At 37.0% G+C, this 14301-nt stretch overlaps 2 long non-coding RNA genes across 2 annotated transcripts; both read right to left on the reverse strand.

The window, feature by feature from the left end:
- Nucleotides 1-7254: 7254 nt before the first annotated feature.
- On the reverse strand, nucleotides 7255-9924 carry LOC140136547 (uncharacterized). The gene is made up of 3 exons (XR_011856684.1): nucleotides 9607-9924; nucleotides 8906-8997; nucleotides 7255-7364 (listed from the first exon to the last, which is right to left on the reverse strand). It is a non-coding gene; the product is annotated as an uncharacterized lncRNA (long non-coding RNA).
- On the reverse strand, nucleotides 9925-14099 carry LOC140136548 (uncharacterized). The gene is made up of 3 exons (XR_011856685.1): nucleotides 14049-14099; nucleotides 11470-11641; nucleotides 9925-10167 (listed from the first exon to the last, which is right to left on the reverse strand). It is a non-coding gene; the product is annotated as an uncharacterized lncRNA (long non-coding RNA).
- Nucleotides 14100-14301: the final 202 nt, after the last annotated feature.

Consider the following 14301-nt stretch of genomic DNA (forward strand, 5'->3'; position numbering starts at 1 on the left):
TAGGTGGTGCGCCCAGCTGTGTGTACGCCATTCAAAATCAATCCACGACTGATGATGATGATGATGATGATGAGTCCCGCCTATTATGAGCTGATCAGAGTATAATAATTTCATCACCATATAAGTTTAGTTCTATTATATTACAAGAGACAACGCTAGGTAAATAAACGTAACTAGGCGGTTACCCGTATTTGGCGGTTCTCTGCTGTAGTGATTACCTGGCCGATGGTGATTGTGCTCACCAAGTTTTATGCCCATAGGACAGTTTTTACTATATAATTTGACCTCAAATGACCCCCTGTGACGTCGAAATGACCTTCCAAAATTTGGCTCTAAATGTTGACTGTACCCACCACGTTTCATGCCCATACGACATTTGTTACTAATTTGACCTTAGATGACCCCTGGGTGACCCCGGATAACCCCAAAATGACCGTCCAAAAATTTGACTCTAAAAGTTGACTGTACCCACCAAGTTTCATGCCCATACGACTGTTTTTACTAATTTGACCTCAGATGACCCCTGGATGACCTCGGGTGATCTTGGCCCACTAACCGAAACAAACTTGTTCTGTCTGAGGTCCAGATGCACCCACCCACCAAGTTTGAGGAACGTGCGACCCCTAGTCTCCGAGAAAATAGGCGGGAAACAGTTTTTACTAATTTCAGATGACCCCTGGGTGACCTTGACCCACTAACCAATACAAACTTGTTCCGTCTTAGGTCAAGATGCACCTACCCACCAAGTTGTATGCCCATATGACAGTTTTTACTAATTTGACCACTAGATGACCTATGGTGACCTTGACCCACTAACCAATACAAACTTGTTCTGTCCCGGGTCAAGACGCACCCACCCGTCAAGTTTGAGGAACGTGCGACCCCTAGTCTCCGAGAAAAACAGTTGTTACTAAATTGACCCCTGGTTGACCCTGGGTGAGCTTGACCCACTAACCAATTCAAACTTGTTCTGTGTGGGGTCAAGCTGCACCCACCCACCAAGTCACAGACAGAGGCACAGACAGAGGCACAGACTACCAGTATTATTATATACAGTTTGAAAAATGCCGCTAGATTAAAAACTATGAGGTCTTTGGTCAAAATTCTCTAGTTGATAACTTAATCAACGTCTTGTCCTCCTACAGCTGAAAAAACACTGGCGTGTGACCATTAATAAGGATTTGGTGGCTACTTTTGTGAGCCGAGTACAAAAAGCAGTTGCGCGAAGTCAGTTGGGTTTAAATGCCCGGTGCTTGTTATTGTTGTGCAGCCAAGAGAAACATACATACTTCATGTAGATATGTACTTGATAACAATGATATGACTGGATTATGTAATGATGACTTTTCTGTTCTACATCTTAACTCTCGCAGCTTTAACAAAAATGTTGATAGTATACATAATTTTATCGCTAGTTTCAATCATACTTTCAGTGTAATAACTTTATCTGAAACTTGGTTTTATGAAGATAACTCGAATGTAATTGACATTGAAAATTATATTCTTTTAAGTGCCCCACGAAAGGAGAGGAAAAGTGGTGGAGCGGCTATTTATGTCCACAGCTCGCTTTCTTACCGTATCAGAGATGATTTGAAACTTTGTACAACTGACATTGATTTGCCACACTCAGAATCGGTTTTTATCGAAATCCTGAGTCCCACCACCAAGAATACAATTATTGGTTCAATTTATCGTGCACACAGAACTGATGTTAATTTATTTATTACTTATTTATCATAGCCTCAACACTATTTCTGCTGAATACAAAAATTGTTATATTTCCGGTGATTTCAATTTAGATCTTTTACAACACAGTGAAAATGATATTATTAATAATTTTCTGGAAACATTTCATAATAATAGTATGTATCCGTTAATTGATAGACCCACCAGAGTGACACCTACTACTGCAACTTTGATTGATAATATTTTTACGAATGTTCTTACCCATCAAATCAAATCTGGTGTTTGTGTAGTGGGTCTAACTGACCATTTTCCAATCTTCCAATGTACAAAATCAATGCCACTTCGTTTTATTCAACCACACATCGGCACTACTCGCACTTATAACCAAAGTTCAACTGAACATTTTTATAATCATTTGAAATTGATTGATTGGAAGTTTGTCACTGAATTGACATCTGCTGATGGGTCATATGAAGCATTTATTAGTAAATTCCTTCGTATTTATAACACTCATTTTCCCGTTAAGGCACGTGGTACTAGACATTCACGTAACCGGCATATTCCACGTAAACCATGGATCACCCAAATCAATTCATAGGAAAGAAAAGCTCTATAGGAAATATATTGGTCATCCTTCACCAAACAATAAAAATGCTTATATTTCTTACCGCAACAAACTTACTACCCTTATACGAGCCGCAAAAAAGAATCATTATGCAAACAAACTCGAAAATTGCAAACAAACACCAAACTTATTTGGACTACCCTAAATGATATTCTCGGTCGCAATAATAAACACCCCTTACCTTCATTTTACTATGATGATAATGCTCACCAGGAGCAAATAATAGATCAAAACATAATAGCAAATAAATTCAATTCTTATTTTGCTAATGTTGGTCCTAACCTAGCCCGCAAAATCCAGACTCCTGGTGCAAATTTTCATACTTTTCTGCACAATATTAATTCCCCAAATAATTCTCTGTTTTTTACTCCAACTGACCCAGAGAAAATAATAGATATCTGCCGTTCATTCAAATCGGGTAAAAGTAGGAGCTTTGATGAAATACAACCCGATATTGTTAAACATGTCCGCACAATCATAGCTTCTCCTCTTTCTCATATAATTAATTTGTCATTAACCACCGGCACTGTCCCAAATCAGTTAAAAATGGCCAAAGTCATTCCTATTTTCAAGAACGATGACCGGCACAAATTTTGCAATTATAGGCCAATATCCGTCCTCCTATTTTTTCGAAAATTCTTGAGCGAATTGTGCACAATAGATTATATGGTTTTATTTCAAGTTTAAATATTTTGCATCAATCTCAATTTGGTTTTCGCCCAAAACATTCTTTTTTATGGCTATTATGGATGCATACAACAAAATTGTCACTGACTTAGATAACAATCAGCACAGTGTTGGTATCCTCCTGGACCTCTCGAAGGCATTTGACACGCTAAACCATGACATTCTTCTATCTAAACGAACTCATTACGGTGTACGTGGTGTTGCCTTCGAGTGGTTCAGGAACTATCTCACGAGTAGGCCACAATATGTTTCATTTAATAACGTTAAATCATCATTAATTCATTCAACTTGCGGCGTTCCTCAAGGCTCAATTTTAGGTCCATTACTTTTCATCCTGTATTTGAACGATATTGTTTACGCCTCAAAGTTTTTCAAATTTATAATTTTCGCAGATGACACCAATCTCTTGGCTTCCCATAAAGACTTCACCTATCTTATCAACACAATAAATCAAGAATTATGTAACATTTCCAACTGGCTTAAGGCAAATAAATTATCACTCAACATAAATAAAACAAAATACCTTATTTTTAAAAACAGATTTAGCAATCGAAGGTATCACAATTCAGCCATATATGTTGACAATGTATCAATCTCAAATGTTTCTTCTATTAAATTCCTTGGAATCACACTGGATGAGTCCCTTACTTGGAACCACCACACAACATATATAACTAATATTGTGTCCAAATATTCTGGTATTTTATTTCGTCTCAAACATGTCCTACCTTTAAAAACATTGTTTACATTATATATAAGTCTGGTTCTGCCACACATTAATTATTGTAATATTATCTGGGCTGATCAAAATAACTGTAACTTAAACAAAATTCACATTAAGCAAAAGCGAATAATTCGATTGTGTTCAAATTCTCACTTTCTTGCCCACACTCCGCCCCTTTTTGCTTCATTCAATAGTCTCACAGTTTATGATATCCACAAACTGCAGAAAGCAATTTTCATGTATAAATTTTATAATGATCTTCTACCAGATATTTTTGCAAATTATTTTATTAAAGCTAATACGATCCATGCATATAATACTAGGTCTTCGGAAATGTATAGAGCTCATCATTTAAAAAAATAATTTAGCCCGTAACACTGTTAGACGACAAGGGCCTATACTGTGGAACAATATTAGTTTAAATACCAAAAATTCACTTACTCTGACAAGCTTCAAAAATAAGTACAAATCTGAGTTATTATCTCGTTATAAATAATTTCGTTAGTTTGTGTAATATTTCATGTAATTTCAAAATTATTATTACTATTATGTATAATAGGTAATCTTAAACCATAGCCAACATTGTCTGTCTCACGTGTCCTGTCCGGTCTTTGTCTGCACATAATTATGTCCTCATACGTCTTTTGATTGTGTTTCGTCGTGAATGTTTAACTTAATATTGTAAAGGGTGGCCAAAAATGGTCGAGCTCTGCTCTGTTCGGTCTCCTACCATATGATTTTGCTTTACTTTGTAATAATTATATAAAGGTGAAATAAACTGAAACTGAAAAAATACAGGTGTACAGATCATTTATCCTCATTGTTAGGGTTACATAACACATGACTGTGTGTAAATCTGGGCAACTATCTCTTTACATATGCTATAGGTTTTACTTGACAAAGAGAATAGCAACATGAAAATGGATACTCCACAGCATGCACACGCCAGAGCAAAGGGCCTTTCTTGTTGCAATGTACCATCGCACCCAGAGTCCCGCGTGAGCAGAAGTGCCTAGGAGATTCCGTTAGCAGTATCCAAATGTTCCTTCACGTGGCGCTATTTACAAAAATGTTGCGAAGTATCACATAACTGGAAAGAGTCGTAATCTTAACAGAGAACATTGTGGTCGCTCCCGAACTGGAAGATCTGCTGCTAATATCCTAGCACTCCGTAACACTCTGCAGGCGTGGCAAGCAGGAGGTCAAATTAGTTGTCGTCGAAATGGACTTGGAATACTATCTCCAACCTTTAACAGAATAACTCGTTTGTGACTTGCGATTCCATCCCTATCAGACGATAAGGAGACATCAACTTCAGCAAGCAGATCACAAACGTAGCACTGTGTTCTGTCATTGGCTTCTTGCCCGTCCCCTACATTTCCTGGAAGATTTCATCATTGGCGATGAAGCAGAGTTTGCATTAGACGTTTTCACAAGTCCTCCTGCAGACCTTCATAAACTTCAGAGACGCATAATTGCACAAGTTGACATTCTCAGGCAGGACAGACCTCTCATTAGACGTGGTGTGAACGCCATGTTGAGAAGAGCCGAAATCTGCATGTACAGAAGAATTGTGGGCATGTGGAAGACCAAGACTAAAACTGTCATTAACTGTAAACAGTAAAAAAGTGGTGAGACTTTTTTTGTTATTTGTATGTTGTTTTGATTTTTATTGACTTCGCGCAACTGCTTTTTGTACTCGGCTCACAAAAGTAGCCACCAAATCCTTATTAATGGTCACACGCCAGTGATTTGTCAGCTGTAGGAGGACAAGATGTTGATTAAGTTATCAACTAGAAACCCCTGGTCTAGTTTATTGATGTACTTGTAACCAACATAATTTGTTTGTTCATATTATTATACAAGTACATGTTATATAGTGCTGATTCTGCCCACCCATGGCAGGGGGACCCAACAGTTACCTTTGTGTTTTCATGCTTTTGCTGGGCTACCACTTCTTATTTTGCTTGCCTTTTTCATCACTCTTGAATTGGTAGTGTGCAGCATTTGCTTGCTCTTTCTTTTTATCAGAGGTATTGGTTGGGTCCTGTTGTCGTGGTGGGGCAGTATTATTTAAATCTCATTCATATTCTGATCCTTGTATCTATCTTGGTTACAGTAATTAAGATGGAGTCTGGTGGACCATGTCTGTATGTTCTTTTTTCCTTTCCACCAGGCCCAAGTACAGGTGAATAAAAATGGAAAAAAAAAAAAAAGTTATCAACTAGAGAATTTTGACCAAAGACCTCATACTTTTTAATCTAGCGGCATTTTTCAAACTGTATACTTAATTTTGATACACCCTGTAGATAATGAAAGTGAGATATAGGTAAAAAGGAGGAGGAGAAAAAACAATAAAAACAAAAGAAAATGGATATATAAAAGGTTCATAACTTTGCAATCAAGTATTCATGAAACTCTGGGATTCAACTTCAGTAAGTGTAGGTACTAAATGGTAGTAACTCAATTTAAAACTTTCCGACTTTGGACTGAGTGGATCAGATTGGGTCACAAATGGGAATGAATGGTTCCTGATTTCTTTTATAACTTCATGAACTTCGAGATTTTCTGTGCTCCACACCTATCATAAAAACGAATTGGTTATTATGCTTCTATTTTCAATGTTGAGTTATATTTTGCGACATTACTTTACTGAAATCTATTTAAGCAATAGGTAAAAAGTTGCCATGACCAAATTACAGCAATATCTAATATCTAAAAAAAATAAAAAATCTCGCGTTTTCTTAAAAATTGACATCAAATTTCACTAGTTCAAACTGCTCAAGAAATTTGAGCATTTTATCACAATTAGTTTGTCCGTAGCACTCGTTTGAATGTTCCTTCGATACTGCTATACAAATACATGGGCGTCAACGAACTTTTATCATGTACAATCCAATGTGGCATCCAAATGAACGTTCTGATGAGCGTTACGGACAAACTACTTCTGTTAAAAAGCTCAAATTTCTCGAGCAGATCAAACTTTGGTGTATCTTCACAGATGTAAACATTAAAATACCGAAAGGAAAAAAAATTGCGCAAAATCTTAAAAAGTGCCCTCACGCTCAATTTTGTCCCAAAATGGCAATTTTTAAGAAAACAGAAAGTCCGATTTTCATGAAACTTTCAAAATTAGATATCTTTAGCTCATTTACATATATTTAGACACCAAAATCATAGCAATTTGCCAGAAAAGGAGTACTATGAAGGATTTTGTACTCAAATCCACTCCTCCTCAAAGATTAGGTATGGTGACACTAGAGGGCGCTGCACACTTTTTTCTCAGACCCTGCCAAAATTTGTGTCATTTCATGCTGAGGTTATATAAAACAAATAAAAACTGTTTACCAAGCAAAACAAAGTATGAGCCATCTATAGCCCACTCCTAATATATTGTATAATTTGTGTACATGAGGTGATGTACATATTTATGTATTTCATACATTTGCAAGAAAAAGAGGAAGAGGGGTATTGATGAAAACCGTGTCATTTTGTAAACTCAATGATACTAGTGATGATAATTGCATTGCTTTTTGATGTTTTTCTTTTCGTGAAATCGGCGGCAACAGCAAAAATCCATTGTTTCGATAAACGTGAGAAAACTGGCTCCGAAAAAGAGTCCAAGGGCACCTCCCCAGTCACCTGACAGAAGAAAATAAATGAAAAGAAGACACATAAATGGTACTCGTGTGGTTATATATCATCATGATTGCATGTGCACTATTTAGAGAATAAATAGTGCATCTATCGCCTCATATAACACGGGCGACATCATTATTTTAAGTAAAACAGCGACGCCGAGTTGTTTTACAGCGACTAAAAACAATACCTTTATTCTCATTCTTTAACACTTCAATTCAAACAAAAATATTATAAGTATTACAAATTTTAATCAAATTAAATCCTACATTTTGCAGGGAATTACCTAGGGCTTAAAATCGATTAGTCCCGTTGTTGCTATGCGCCTCCGATTGGTTCAAATAGCGAGTACGAGTATTGCGTCGATGCACACGCGCTGACCCGTGTGATATCGTGTCATATCACACGGGTAAGAACCAATAAGATTGCAGGAACGTTCTCAAGTGTTTAAGAATAGTAAGTGCAGACACGGAGAAAGTGGATGAAAGTCTTGAATGAGTAAGAGTTTCTCACAATTTATCAATACAGTTCAGTACGCTGTCAGAATGACATTGCGCCTTCTTTAAACCTGAACACTATCCAACTCCCGATTCGCCCTTTGCACGGATCCGTTATCTTGCTTCCGAAACGAGATTCTCCCTGCAAACTTATGCGCAAAATGTGCATTTCTATTTCTAGCGCTTTTCTAGCAACGCATGCGTTTGACAGGCTTACACACACGGCACGCACTTTGCGGTTAGAACCTCGTTTTGAGATGAATACTGATCTGCATGTATTTCCTTTAATAGCCATATGTATTTCAATTCGAAGATGATTGTATCTGAATTTAAGGCTAACATTTTATTCTATAAACCCTATATCTTAATCGGGAAGTCAGGGCTAGGTGATATCTTGCACATATCATATATTAAAGACCTCGAAACTAAAAGGGGTTTAAGTTAAATTGACTGCCGAGATAAATTACAAGGTTGTTATGTCTATATGGTTTAAAAACGAGCGATTTCAATGCTCTACAACATTATTTCAATATATTGAAATTTGTACAAAGAGGGTGTAGATAGACCCCTTGTAGCAGAATCTGACACTAACTAATATTTTATGATTTTGTGACTTAACCCCTTCTTAGTTCCGAGGTCTTCAATTGTTTGCCGTGCGCCAGGCGTATCTTAGCTAGAGTCGGAATACTGTACTCACACAATAACTTACAAACTATGTTCACAGCAGACTATTGGGCTATTCCAGTTGAAATCCACAGTCCCACTGTGGAAGATTTTGGAAATATGTTCCATAGAGGGAGGATGTTTTTCAAATGTAATTGGTCAGGGTTAATCATTTTGAAACTTAAACTCCCCCTGTATTATGGCTTTGTCTATATCTTCCACAACTGGCATGACTGGAGTGAGTATATGAAATGGAAGCTACCGAATAATCCATTTTATTCAAAACTCTTACTCCCTCTGTGGAAGACTTTAGTTTAATCTTCCACAGGGGTAGTGTGGATTTCAAATGGAATAACCCATTAGGCAGAGGGGTGTAATACTTACAAATTAATTGAAAGGCTTCGTAGTCGAGTTGCTCTGTGATATGTTCTACTTCCAGATCCCCAAAGAATACATCGACATGAACCATGTTATTCCTATTAATGAACGAGAACGAAGGTCATTGATGGTTAAACTGACTCCATAATCAATCAAAAGATTCTTATTTGCTGATCCAATAAACTGTAGTTACTGCGTACGTTTCGATAACCACTGTTATCTTTGTCAACACTGCTACTGAGAACTGGTCTTCAAATCACCTTTTGATTTCCTGTTGATTGACTTCGTGTTGCCAGTGAATTGTTCTTTTTTCCTGTTTGATATTTGATGGATTGTTTGACACAGGATGCAGCAGCAATTCACTAAAGTGAGAATGTTGGTGTTGACCTTCATCTCTATAGCCTCCTTGACCCATACGTTTATGTCTTTCATCGTTCAAAGCACTGGTTGAGTTGATCATTGAAGAACTGACTGAGTTGGTCGTGGAAGTAGATGAGATCCTCATTTCACATGATATCGTCAGTTTGATGATGATGATGATGATGATGATGATGATGATGATGATGATGATAAAGATGATGATAATAATAATAATAATAATAATAATAATAATAATAATAATAATAATAATAATAATAATAATAATAATAATAATAATAATAATAATTATAATAGTATTAATAATAATAACATCATTGCGTACTTACCGAAGGTATTGCGTTGTCAGCCATAAGAGATCTGTGTCTTCATATAATGCTCTTCCATTTTTGACAAGTATTTCGTGAAGACTTTTATACACTTCCTGAACACCAGTATAAAACGCACCTTCCACGTTATACTCAATACAGATGCTATCTACAAACTTCTCAAAAGAGATATTTCGTATTTTTGACTGATACTCCTGCATAAGACCCTTTCCAAGATGTTGCTTCAATCGTCCAGTATGTACATACATATCTGTCAAAGACCCCAATATTTCCTTGTATACTTTAGAATCGTAGTAGGATGTATTAGCAGGGCGTTGATAATACTTTACTTCATTGTATATTTTTAATTCATTGTATATGTATTCAACCAACGTATAATACAGATCATATTGCATTGACCAAAAAATATTAGTCATGTTACCATTGATGAAATCAAAAGACTCGGGAAAGGAATCTTGAAGGTTTTTACCATTCATGTCTGTTGCGGAGCTTAACCAGATCCGTATTTTAACATCGACGAATTCCGAGGCTTTATCGTAAAAGATTGGGTAACAACGGCCACTGGAAAGAAGTAAAAAAGTGTACGGGAGCTTAAGGAGTATGAATATGACGAAGAAGATTTTGGGACTCAATATTGATCCCTGAGGTACACAACCCACGAAAGCTTGGGTTTTTTTGTAGATAGTGATAAACGATGATGATGATGGAAATGATAATGACATTGATGATGGTGATGTTGATGATGATATAAAATAATGGTGATAAAGTCGTCTTTCCCTTAAATAACTGTTTTTTTTGATAAACGATGGTGATGATGATGATGATGATGATGATGATGATGACCTTGACGATGACAACGATCACCATGATGAAAATGATAATGACATTGGTCATCACCATAATGTTGATGATGATATAAAATAATAGTGATAAAGTCGTCTTTCCCTTAAAGTTGCATTTCGTGATTATAATAACTGATTTTTGTCCGAATCTTATATATTTTTTTGAAATTAGCTATTATCAAGGTTAGCAACAATTTTAAACTGTTGCGATTTGGTAGTTCACAGCATCTTGCGAATGGTAGCGAGCTTTGGCAAAAATAACATTGATCATTTGTGACACGATTTGGTCCATGGGGGCCAAAGGCGGCATATTTAAAACTGAGATAAAGGCAAAAATATGGAGTAAAAAACAATAAAATACACATCACAAAACCTCATAACTTTAGAACCAAGTATGCTAGACCTTTGGTGTTTTCAGTATATTATAGCCTAATGTTACTACAAGGTAATAGCTATTGTAACTCAATTTTCAAAAATGCCTCCTTTGGCCCCCATGGAGCAGATCGTGTCACATTTCATAGCGAGTGTGTAGAAGACTTTTGGAGGTCCTGTGGTTCTTGAGTTATGTTGCAAAGAGGGCTGAAACAAAAACACTTTTGTAAAACGTACATAACTCATTCACAACAATAAACCAAGCAAGTATTCAAAGTATATGATTTGTAGAATGAACTTTTGCAAAACATCAAGGTGCTATTTTTCAGTAATATATTGATTTAGATAATGAAAATCAATTTGTTGGTTGTTTCGACCAACAATACCTTGTGTACCCTTAATATCTGCATAACATTGCACAAATTTGTGCTGCATACAAAAATGTTAATCTAATATGCAAAATAATAACGCAATATACTTCTTTTAATATATAGTTACCAGTAATCGCAAACGACGATGCATCTTCAAAATTTACACTACGCACTTTCTCGCCGTTTCTTTTTCAATTGAAATCATTTTGGTCAGAACTAAAGTTCTAAATCATACTAAATAAAAACCCAGGAAAAAGATTATATTTACAATGACTTACGTGAGTTTGTCGGTAAAAGCCTCTTCAGGGTAAGTCGAGTTGTTCATTAACAAGGCAATAGCAACACTGTACGATGGAAATGTAGACTGCGATACTGTCGTCAAACATATGGTTTGCTTACAGGAATCCTCGCAATGACCACAAACTCTGTTTTTGTCTCCATGAAATGAATCTTAACAATTATAAACAAACAACGAGTTTATCCGAGTTGGTAATAAAGAATAAAGAAATATTTTGTACAAGTAGTAAACGAACCAATAGAAATACGACCTGCAACAAAACACATTGGTCTATAAAATGCCCCGCCGGCTGCTGAGACTACCTGCAAAGTTGCAGCATATGCTGAATTCATATTTACTATTGATATTCAATGTATGATTATATCTCAAATCCTTGAATATATGCCGTTATTTTCGGTGTTTGTAAAAACCTATTGTTTGACTTGCAGTCGAATATATGTGTTGAAAGAATATGGTAAGCTGCTGTCTGCGCTTTGAACTTGCAGTCTGCGCTTTGAACAGATCGTAAAAATTAATCATTTTAGCTGATAAATGGCAGCGGCGCATTCGTAGTGGAAAAGAAACGTATATATCTATCGTACAGCTAGTGCGCTTAGCCTGAGTCGCTCGGCCCCTATCTCGAAACTATTAAACACGGCGGAACAAAATGGCCATGCATGGCTGTTGAAGAACTAGTAGATTCGCCCTACTATCATGGACATTTCTGACACGAAGATATAGGGATGATGATAACGCTGTGCGTATTGAACGACAAAGGAAACATGACCGAGAATGACCGGGAATAACCACCAATGACCGAGAATAACCGAGAATGGTCTGCATGAATCACTCCAGTCTGCTTACAAGCAGTTTCATTCTACCAAGACTGCCTTAAGTCCGCAATGAAATCTTGTGGACAATGGAGAGACAAGTAGTCACCATTCTTGTCCTTGTGGTTTGACACTATAGATCACAGAGTGTTACTGCATGGCTTAGAAGATATGCTGGGTGTGCATGGCATCCCCTTGGCATGATTAAGATCATATTTGTCTGGATGTTCTCAACGCATTCTCATAAATGGCATATCCTCTTCTAGCCAAACTTTAGCGTGCCACAAGGATCTGTTCTACGTCCCCTTTTATTTGCCATTTATATGCTGCCTCTCGGTAAACTCCTCCGTCAGTATGAACTCGATCTGCATTTTATCCAGGTGACACATAGCTGTATGCATCGTTGTGTCCAACATCTGAGGAGGGTGTAGCACCAGCTGTGTCAAAGCTGGAAGACCATGTTACCAAAGTGCAAATTTGGATGACCAAAAATTGTCTCAAACTCAATGCTGAAAAAGCTTATTTTAGTTATGGTGATCTGTTTTAGAACACAGTTGACAAAGTTCATCTTGCCTTCAGTGAATATCGCTGGTGGGTCACTCCATATGAAATCAAGGAGGCGCCCCACCTGACCCCCTCAGATTTGCTTTACATTTTAGTCATATGTTGTACCTGTAAAAATATTAGAAACCTGCAAATTTGAGGTCTGTAGCTCTTACAGATTTTCTGTGGCAGCCATTTAAAGTTAGAGTAGGGGGGGTCGCAATTTGAAACTCCCATGTTGCAACTGTTATCAAGACTGTCAATTACCATCTCATCAACATCAGTAGGGCTCACAACAGAAGCTGATATGTTGGCCGTGCAAACCCTTGTTACCAGCAGATTGGACTATAGCAACAGCCTTCAACAGGCATCAGCAAATCTCTCATCACCAGACTTCAAAATGCTCAACGCACTTGTCATCGCTAAGCGTAGACAATTTGACTCAATCACTCATATTAAAACTTGTTGCGCACCACTGGCTCCCCATAAAGCATCGCATCATTTTCAAAGTCCTCCTTCAAGGTCTACAAAGCTCACCACAAACCGTCTCCTTGTTACATCTCTGATTTGCTTCAGCCACAACCGGTTCGTCGACAACTGCGACATCATCTCCTCAGTTTCTAGTACTCAGAACCCACAGTGTGTCATTCGCAGACTGATCTTTGTTATGCTTTGGACCAAAAGAGTGGAACATACTTCCCATCCATATTAGGAATGTTCAGACTATTGGCATTTTCAAAAAGCGTCTAAAATGCCATCTGTTTCAACAAGCCTATCAGACTTGAATTCTTGTGGCTGCCTTTAAGCGCCTTCGAACAATTGACTTTTTGTATACTGGCGCTTTATAAATTGTTGTTGTTGTTATTGTTGTTGTTGAAACACTTGAATGACTATGACAATACTTTTAGTATTTCGTGATCCTAGCGTCCTCTCTTTATGACATTTGTCAGTAAATATCCACGAAAAAAGCTTAAAGATTCCGATTATGTGTTTGCGAGTTATGCATGATTATGTGTATTACACTGTTCCATATGCCACTGTGTGCTGGTATAAGAGAGCGTAATTAATTTTTTTTGCTAAACGAATTAATCTGCAAGAAATTGTTTGTATATAAACATTGCGTAGCTAGTAGTATAAAGATCTAAAAGTGGGAGATCTTATTATTTATTTTCTACTTTTATTTGAAATATTAGATATTATTGCTTACCACTCGCAGATTGGATACACTCTGTCAGATTTCGAGGATTGCAAAATGGTTCAATACCTGAAATGGTTCAAAACAATATGACATTTCAAATTATCATATTTAAAACGTTTTTCAAATATTATGACACCATCTGCTTCCGGAGAGTGTCATCACTGGTACAATGGTATTTGCCATGATCAACTTGGTGTCATCTCCAACCGAACGTTTCGTGATGGAATTTGGGGGTGTGTCGGAGGGGAGTATACCCTAGTAG

Source organism: Amphiura filiformis, chromosome 16 (genome assembly GCF_039555335.1).
Source record: "Amphiura filiformis chromosome 16, Afil_fr2py, whole genome shotgun sequence".
In the NCBI taxonomy this organism is placed as follows: domain Eukaryota; kingdom Metazoa; phylum Echinodermata; class Ophiuroidea; order Amphilepidida; family Amphiuridae; genus Amphiura; species Amphiura filiformis.